The following is a 9,095-nucleotide window of genomic DNA, read 5'->3' as shown; positions in this document are numbered from 1 at the left end:
GGGACTTGAAATTATAAAACAACTAGCTATTGCCCGCAACTTCGTCTGCGTTTGATTTTGTTTTTAAAGCATTCAGTATCACTAAGCCTTAAATGAGTATAGTAGTATATATATATATATATATATATATATAACATGTGACTGTCAATTAATTATAGACAAATAATTTGCAATAAAATAAAATTGCGACTATAATTAAAGATCTAAGCTATCCTATCTCTTAAGTAGGACCAGAATGCTGACTGTGTGCCAATTTAATTTAAAATCGTTTAAGTAGTTTAGGAGTCCATCGTCCATCCATATATACCTCAAGTAATATATATATATATATATATATATTACTTGAGGTCTGTGTTAATTTTGTCAAGTGTCGATAAGGTACTCAAAGTAACTCTCGTGTCTGGAAGTTTCATTTATTTTGTTTGTATTTGCTTCACAGTGGTTGAAAAAAAACATATGTAGCATGTGCTGATTAGCAACTACTAACGCGGTTCTTCTTGTGCAGGGCAAGGTAGAAGGCACTAGAGCGCGCGGTAGGTCACCCATGCGATGGACCGATCACATTAAATCTTCAGTGGGAGGTCCCTTGCATGAGTGTACCAGACTATCTGCAAACAGGGAGAAGTGGCGAATGATCGTGAGGCGAGTGACAACTGCCACAAACAATGTCCCACCGTGATGACCACGACCACTCTGGCAAGAGTGTTACGACAAAGAAGAAGAACATAATCATTATTACAGAGTTATCTTAAGATAACCCCTACATTTTAAAGGAGGAGAAATATAATTATTGTTTTGGTTTACGGCATGGAGACGGATAGGAATAATCCTTTTTAAACACTAGCCTATAAAATTATACATACCAGGGTATACTGACTCGTTCTTGACCAAAGTTAGGTTAATAAACTTTACTGTGTAGAATTGACGTAAGTATACATTTAGGTATGCTATTAATCACGACTGTCTTATTATAAAGAAATTATTTATTTATTCAGATGTTATTATTCGAAATGGATGATATGTAAAAGGTGACCATCATTGTATAAAAAAACAACTGGTATTATGACGTAAGAATGAACCTTGCGAAAAAACATGTACAGATGCAAATGGAAAGTCGGCAGTGTTTCGTTTGAAAAAAATGCTATTCTAGAACTCATTCGAATAAAAAAAAACCCTGCGTAAACCGCATTGCCGATAATTAGTGGAATATCCACAAATAAACATCAAAAAATTCTTTTTTCTGTTTTCGAAATCAACGAACAACCAAAAAAAGACCACTAAACTCCTTTTCGCCTATTCGTAAACCGATAGGACATAATTTGTTCTTTTTCAATTTTCAATTAGGTACATACATTTTCATGCGTCTTTTTCGACTTATTTTGTCCAGTTTACCAAGACAATTGTGCGTAGCAAAAGCGAGTCAACTAGTGGAAATATGACCTGTTAACAATAATAATAGGCGTAAATAACGATTGCGTGAACTATTGTTGAAATGTTTCATTTTGTCGCATTAATATATTATCTCTCTGAGAGTTTTAAGAAAGTTATTTAGCTCAAGGTTTCCTTTGGAGTACTTGTAGTTTGTAAAACATTGACACTATTAAGGTAGTATCGGTTTTATTTTATTGTTTTTTTGTACTAAAATCTGTTAATAATCATACCTACCTACCAAGATTTTTTCCATTTTTAATCGATTGAAATTTAATGCTTGACTGGGACCTCGTCTGATGGTAATAAGTGGAATTAACTTAGTAGGGGTTTGATCATTAATGTCATTAGTGGTTCACCGCTGCTTTAGGCGCAGGCTGCTTTCTTAATATAAATAAATTGTTGCGTAAAACTCGATTTTGCTTCTATTGGTATATACCAAATAGGTTTCTGCACAATATCGTACCGGGACGCTATATTGTTTAAAGGTACCTACTCGCTCCACACTACGTCTAGTCGTCTTAACTAAAGAATCCTGTTAAACCAGACCTAACTTGCATCAAGAGAGTCGTAAGAAATTTAAATCATGTTCTAAATCACTTACCTATTGTCAAATGAAAAGAAAAGGAGACTGTTACACATATGTATAATATATATAATAATCAAAAAGTTATCGATTTAAAACCGTAATCTTTAAATGCAGACGCGTTATGGAGTAAAGATGCTGGTCCGATTAGTGCAGTTTTGGAAGGTGGCAGGAAACGGCTGTCTGAGTGAGGCAAAATACCGTATGTCGTCGTGTGCTTTCTTAAAAGACCTATGTTCAGCTGAGCAAGCTTGTAGGCTGCAGCTACAGATGATGATAATGTTGGAAAACAATTCGCTGACTTCAGCAGTTCTCAGCCTTCAGATGCTGAGACCTTACTTTATTGCTCAGTTTAAGGAAAAGATCATAGGCAAACAATAAAATGGGTCATTTAAATTAGTTTAAAGTATTATTAAAGACCTTGAGATAACAGGTGAGGTTACGTTATTATTAAATACTCTACTTAACTACTACTATTAAATGATCTACCGTACCATGTCAGTGGAACATGCGACATTGTATTGTTTGCAGATGATACATCTCTAATTTTTAAGACTGATAGGAGTAAAGATAACTCTGACGAAGTAAACCGTGTTATGTCGCATGTGTCGCACTGGTTTACAGTTAACAACTTACTTTTAAATGCAAAAAAAACAAAGTGTGTCGAATTTATCTTACCAAATGTAAAGAAAACTGATAAAAATATAATGATAAATGGTGAATCACTAAAAATAGAGACTTCCACAGTTTTTCTGGGCGTGACCTTGGATAATAAGCTACAGTGGGGTGCCCATATAGATTCACTAGCGGGTAAACTAAGCTCGGCTGCCTACGCAGTCAGAAAAATTAGACAGATTACTGACGTTGAAATAGCTAGGCTAGTTTATTTTGCGTACTTTCATAGTGTTATGTCCTATGGAATCTTGTTATGGGGTAAAGCAGCTGATATCGAAACTATATTTATATTGCAGAAAAGAGCTGTACGGTCAATATATAAACTTAAATCACGCGAATCCCTCCGTGAGAAGTTTAAAGAAATAGGCATACTTACTGTAGCTTCACAATATATTTATAACAATATAGTATTTGTAAGACAACATATTAGTCTTTATACACAAAAAGTGGACATAAACAGTCGACTTACAAGAAATGGTCATAAATTAGTGTCATCTGCATATCGTCTGCGTAAGGTACAGGGATCATTTGTGGGATTGAGTATACGCTTTTATAATATGATTCCTAAGGTGATTTTGGACCTGCCAATGCACAAGTTTAAAGAATTTGTTAAAACACATTTATTAGAGCGAGGTTACTATACAATTGATGAATTTTTTAATGACAAGGTTGCTTGGAAGCATCCGGCTCCGCTTTCAGCTCTCACAAGATAGAAAAATGAATGTTAAAATACAAAATGTAAATTGTTGATGTTGGAAAAGAGCAACTGCTGAGTTTCTTGCCGGCTTCTTCTCGGTAGAATCTGCCTTCCGAACCGGTGGTAGAATCACTACAAACAGACAGACTTGACGTTTCAAAAGTGCTTATATTAGGCCTACTTGAAATAAATGAATTTTGAATTTGAATTTGAATAAAGTATCTTGTTTTATGAAGATCTAAGTAGGTACCTACTCGAAGGTTGTCTTCGCAAAATTAATAAATATAATGCCAAAATTAATTCGGCCATATAAAGCGCATTCGGATTAGCGCAGTGGGCAGGAACCTGTTTTCTGAGTCCAAGGCCGTGGGTTCGATTTCCACAACTGGAAAATGTTTGTGTGATGAACATGAATGTTTTTCAGTGTCTGGGTGTTTATATGTATATTAAAAGTATTTATGTATACTATTCATAAAAATATACATCAGTTATCTTAGTACCCGTAACTCAACTTTTGCAATGACAGGAGCAATGCTTTCACGACCAGTCACATAACAAAGATGCGGTTAGGATAATTCATAATAACAGACAATGACTTAATTTGTATTCATGTTTGTGCTAGAAACACAATAAACGCCTTCTGATAAAGGTTGAGAAGTATTAATTAGGTGCAATTGACATACTTTTCATAATTTTTTATCAAGATAATGCGTAATTGCCTTTGGAATAGTGTTTTAGGGTCTGACGAACCTCATATAGAAAAAACAATATATTTTGGGAATACTTTACCGTCCATCCACCCATATTATATTTTGTTGGGGTCCTTTGAAAAAGATTATCTGAAATTTTAATTTGCATCATTGAATAGAAAAGTTTGCCTTTATATCCAAAATTCGGATGCGTATTACGCAAAACTAGGTTCGGTTTTATAAAAATCCAAGGGCGCTAAATTTTCATAACAAAACCTAAATGGGCCTAAAATTTTGTTGACCAGCGACAATAATATTTATTTTGGGGGCTAAGACTAAGTATGTGAAGATTTATTAAGCATGTCAGAACAGCTTAAATTTTAACAAAATTCTGATAATTAGATTTTTCGAACATAATATGTGCTTTCAATAATGAAGTAAGGCATAATAATTCACAAAAAAAAACATTGTTCTAGTTGTATCTATTTTCTAAAAAAAATAAAAAATAGTTGTAATATACATATAAACACCCAGACAAAACATTTATGCTCATCACACAAAAAATTTCCAGTAGTGGGAATCGAACCCACGGCCTTAGACTCAGAAAGTAGGTTCCTGCCCACTGCGCCAATCGGCCGTCGCTGGCCGATTCATGAGATGGGTTTTTTTACATTAACAATGCAAATACAGATGATGCAAAGCTGAATCAGTATCATTCCCAGCCTAAATAAATATCCTTCCTATCTCATAGAGAGGGGGTTAAAGCATTGACCTACCACGCGGCTTCATTGTGGATTGGCGGGCTTTCACGATTATCATCACAGTAATAATAGTTATATTAACCGAGACCGACGCCTTAACGTGCTCTCTGAAGCACAAATGTGGACTTCATGAATTTCCTAACTTCAGGCAGTTAGTCAAAATTTCTTTAGAAAAAGTGTCTATAACTCCCTGGCACGACCCGTGGATCGAACCTAGGACATCGTTATCCGTAGTGGGCCATAGCCGTACATGCTAACGAGTAGACTAAAGACGCAGTTTTATTATTAATATTATAAGTACAGATTTTTTCCAACGTTAAAATTGAGAGTTGCTTAATCACGTTATAATAAAAATTGTCATTTGTTTACATTAAAGTCCTGATTCTGTTATTATTTCTGGTAGACACTTGGATGATACGCCTCGCTTGAGGTGAAAATCAAAACTTACTTTTTTTAAACATTTTACAATTTTGTCCAACAATTGACCAAAGCCGTTATTTTACTCGTGTATCTCGTGAGTGGTCTTCCGTTTGCTCTAGAAGTTCTGACAGCACTGAACTAGGTAAAGCTATTCAATGGACAATTCTTTACGCATTAACACGTGACCGAGATCTGATTATATCACATAGATTCTCTGTGACATGGAATCTTAACAGCGCATTGCATTTTGTAACCAACGTATATTTTGACACCTCTTCATGCGAGTACCGTAATTTTTTACGTCATCATTTATGGTTGTGATTGTATTATGATTAGAATGTAATAGAAAATCGGAAGGGTGATTGTGTAATAAAATGACCTTCGCACACTATAATTATCCACGCAATGCCGAATGAACTCAGATTAAAGCTTTTTTTTAAAGTTTGGATTAGTGCTTTACCTGGAAAGTATAGTAAGATGGAAGTGCGCTTGCCCATAAAATGTCTATTCTATTAACTCTCGCTTTTAAGGATCTCATTTTAGGCCGAAGCCAGAAGGACATTCCCGTTCTATGCGGTATGAAGAGAAGATAAGCGCTTCGTACTAGGTCATGGGATATAAACTACATAACGGTACAAATCCTTACAAGCCGTTGGACAGTACGATGGTAGCGAGATGTGTGCCCCGTCCATTGCCATTTCAGTTTTGCGACTCGTTGAGCTATAAATAAATAAATAAATATACTACGACAATACACACATCGCCATCTAGTCCCAAAGTAAGCATAGCTTGTGTTATGGGTACTAAGATGCCTGATGAATATTTTATGAATTATATACATAAATACTTAGAAAATACATATAAACATCCAGACACTGAAAAACATTCATGCTCATCACAGAAACATTTTCCAGTAGTGGGAATCGAACCCACGGCCTTGGGCTCAGAAAGCAGGGTCGCTGCAAACTGCGCCAATCGGCCGAGCTATATCGGTAACTCGTAGGTTTTTATAGGATCTCCTCGTTTTCGATTTGATTTATGTACCTACATAATCTTGACAACTCTCTCCATCGCCAGCTGAGTGATAACATTGGTGTGGATATGGTTCAAAAATGAAAACAATGTACGAAAGTGTATGGGCTACACATCTCACTTATTCAGTGTTATACTTTTATCCACATTGCGATTTTTATCCGATACCTTTTAGGCCATCTACGGAAAGAAATGGAACTGTTACTTATCAAAATATGTTTGTAGAACTCTTGGTTTAATTGTTTAAAACCGGTTAACCTTTTAATTCTATTTATAGGTCCTTGGTTTGCGCTCTTAAAAAGTCGTGCCTTTACAATAAAAGTACGTAGTATAGTAAAAGCTTATTTTAACAACAATAACAAGTGAAAACTAAAGCAAGGCCAAACCAACCAACGCGTCCAGTCCGCGTCCACAGTGTCATGCATTTTTTTATATCCCATTATATATATTATAACGCTTGATGGTAATCCCTGATGGTGAGCAACAATGAGGTCAAGTTGGAGCCCGCTTACTGAGAATAATCTTATATTTACTCAAGCCTTCAAAGTACTGCAGCTCTGCTAGGCAGGAGGAGTAGTTACTTTTACACCTTAGCGGTTTGTATCAGCAACGCAGATAAAAAAGATGGCCGTTGCCATTTGCTGATAATTTCTAGGAGTAGTCAAGTTCGGAATAAATTTAATATTTTTATTAGTGTTTTTATCTACACTAAAATTTACACGTAAATATTGGTATTTATATGAAAAATAAAATAACCAAAGTACTCAGTGATGATACTCATGATACACTTATAGTTAGTATTTTATTCTTTGAAGATTATTTTAATGAATCGTGTAGAGCGGATAACCAGTAAATCTAAAATAAAGGCTACTAGTTGTACACTGCCACGCTTCGCTGTGGCACATTTTGATTGAATGGTTGAGAAAAATAGATAACAACAATCCTTGATGCGTATTATTTATCATGCTAAAATTTCAGCCCGATCATTGCAGAACTTTTAGAGTTTTTGAAGCGCACACAAACCAACATAACATTTATATATATATGTATTTTAGCACTAAAGATGTCCCTCCTAATTCCAGAGGCAACCAGTATTATTTGGAAATTATGGATAGTTGCAATCATTGACTGCAAATCTTACATAGACTCTTCCGCACTTAAAGTTTAAGTAGTAGTACCTATTAAAGTATTTTGTGGCTAAGCTTGTCCAGGGAAGTCCCTACTACCCCCATGCCTATTTAAGCAGCTAAGCTGCGTTCTAGTCCGAAGGGTGTCATTTCATAGGATGTGTTCCTTGCATAGCATTCAAAGTGTTCCTCTGTTTATGTGACAAATTATGGTTTTTCACTAACCATTAGGTTACCACAGCTTGGTCCATCATTTATTACTATAAAAAAACCTTTAGGATGTTATCAACAATTATAATTATATAAATAATTTTAACGGCCCCACAATCTCCTCTAGGGCTAAAATTTTTCGAAATCTGATAGTAAGAGACCTTAATTTAACAAACATGAAACTTTTATTAAATTTTAAGTCTGTGGGAAATTTTAGTATAAAATTTTCATTTTTTTTCATTAGCACCCCCTAACCGATTTTGTGATTTAAACTTCATTCAATACATTCTTGTTTGCTTGTAACACAGCCCAAAAACATTCTGTCCAAATTTCATGTCTAAAAGAGTTAAAATTCAAAATTTAGTTTTTTACGATTTTTTGTAATCATTAACGCCCCCTCTATACACTTCGGAGATTTAACACATAAAAAAGTTAGCCTATCCATTAAGTCAATGTATCCTCTACATGGATGCAAAATTTCAATTCAATCGGATGTATAGTTTAATAGTTTTAACGGAACATCCGTAAAAAACTCTAGATTTATATATTAGTATAGATATAGATGATAAATTTTATTTTTTTTACACTGTGAAGACCTAGCTACCTAGATTATTAATAGTATAAGTTATTTCTACCTCATTTAGCAGCACTCAGCATCCTAAGGATGCCAACGCTTACTAAGATCGCTCAATATGATATCTTGTAAACAACTGATAAACAGTGAGGATTGCGCTATAAAGTGAAGTAGTTTACTTTTCATTTGCGATGAATTCCACCTTGTGATTTCCTTGCAGTGAAGCAAGTTGGACGAGATGTTTTGTTTGACCTTGCCTTTAGCGTCTGCAGAAGATTATTTTCTCAATATTCAAGACAAGCTGTGCCCCGTCGTGCCCCCTTATTTCAAGCAGCAACAACGTAATGGACAGACGTAACTATTTTGCGTGGATATGGTTAAAGATCCTATGAGAAATCCCATAGGTACTTGTAGTGTGGGCCACGGTTAGTTAACATTAACCACAAAAATAATAATAAGTAAAGTTTCTTTTATTTTTGACGTGACAACGTCTTATAAATTGGTTTGCCGGGTGACACTTCAAGAAACTGCGTTACGCTCCGCTCACGTTATGCGCTCACAATGAGAGCGAGTGAGAGGCACGCGTCCCTTCCACTCGGGCATGGTTAGCCCGCCTAAGAGCGAGAGAGACAGACATAAAAAGTGAAAGGCACGCGTGCCTTTGTAGTAAACGCTGTTTCATTGTACGCAAATGTATTGCAAGTTATTGTATGTATATTTGTATATAAATACGTATGTATGTGTAAAGGTAAAAATAAAATTTTGTTAATATGAAATTCAGTGCGAGATTCTTTGTATAAATTAATGTTTTAAATATAATTCTTTGTATAAATAAATGTTTTAAATTGTTACTATTATTTCATCCTTCTTCCTACTATACGAATGAATATTCACAT

Source organism: Pararge aegeria, chromosome 9 (genome assembly GCF_905163445.1).
Source record: "Pararge aegeria chromosome 9, ilParAegt1.1, whole genome shotgun sequence".
Taxonomy (NCBI): Eukaryota; Metazoa; Arthropoda; class Insecta; order Lepidoptera; family Nymphalidae; genus Pararge; species Pararge aegeria.
Note: the sequence above shows the minus strand (reverse complement) of the source record.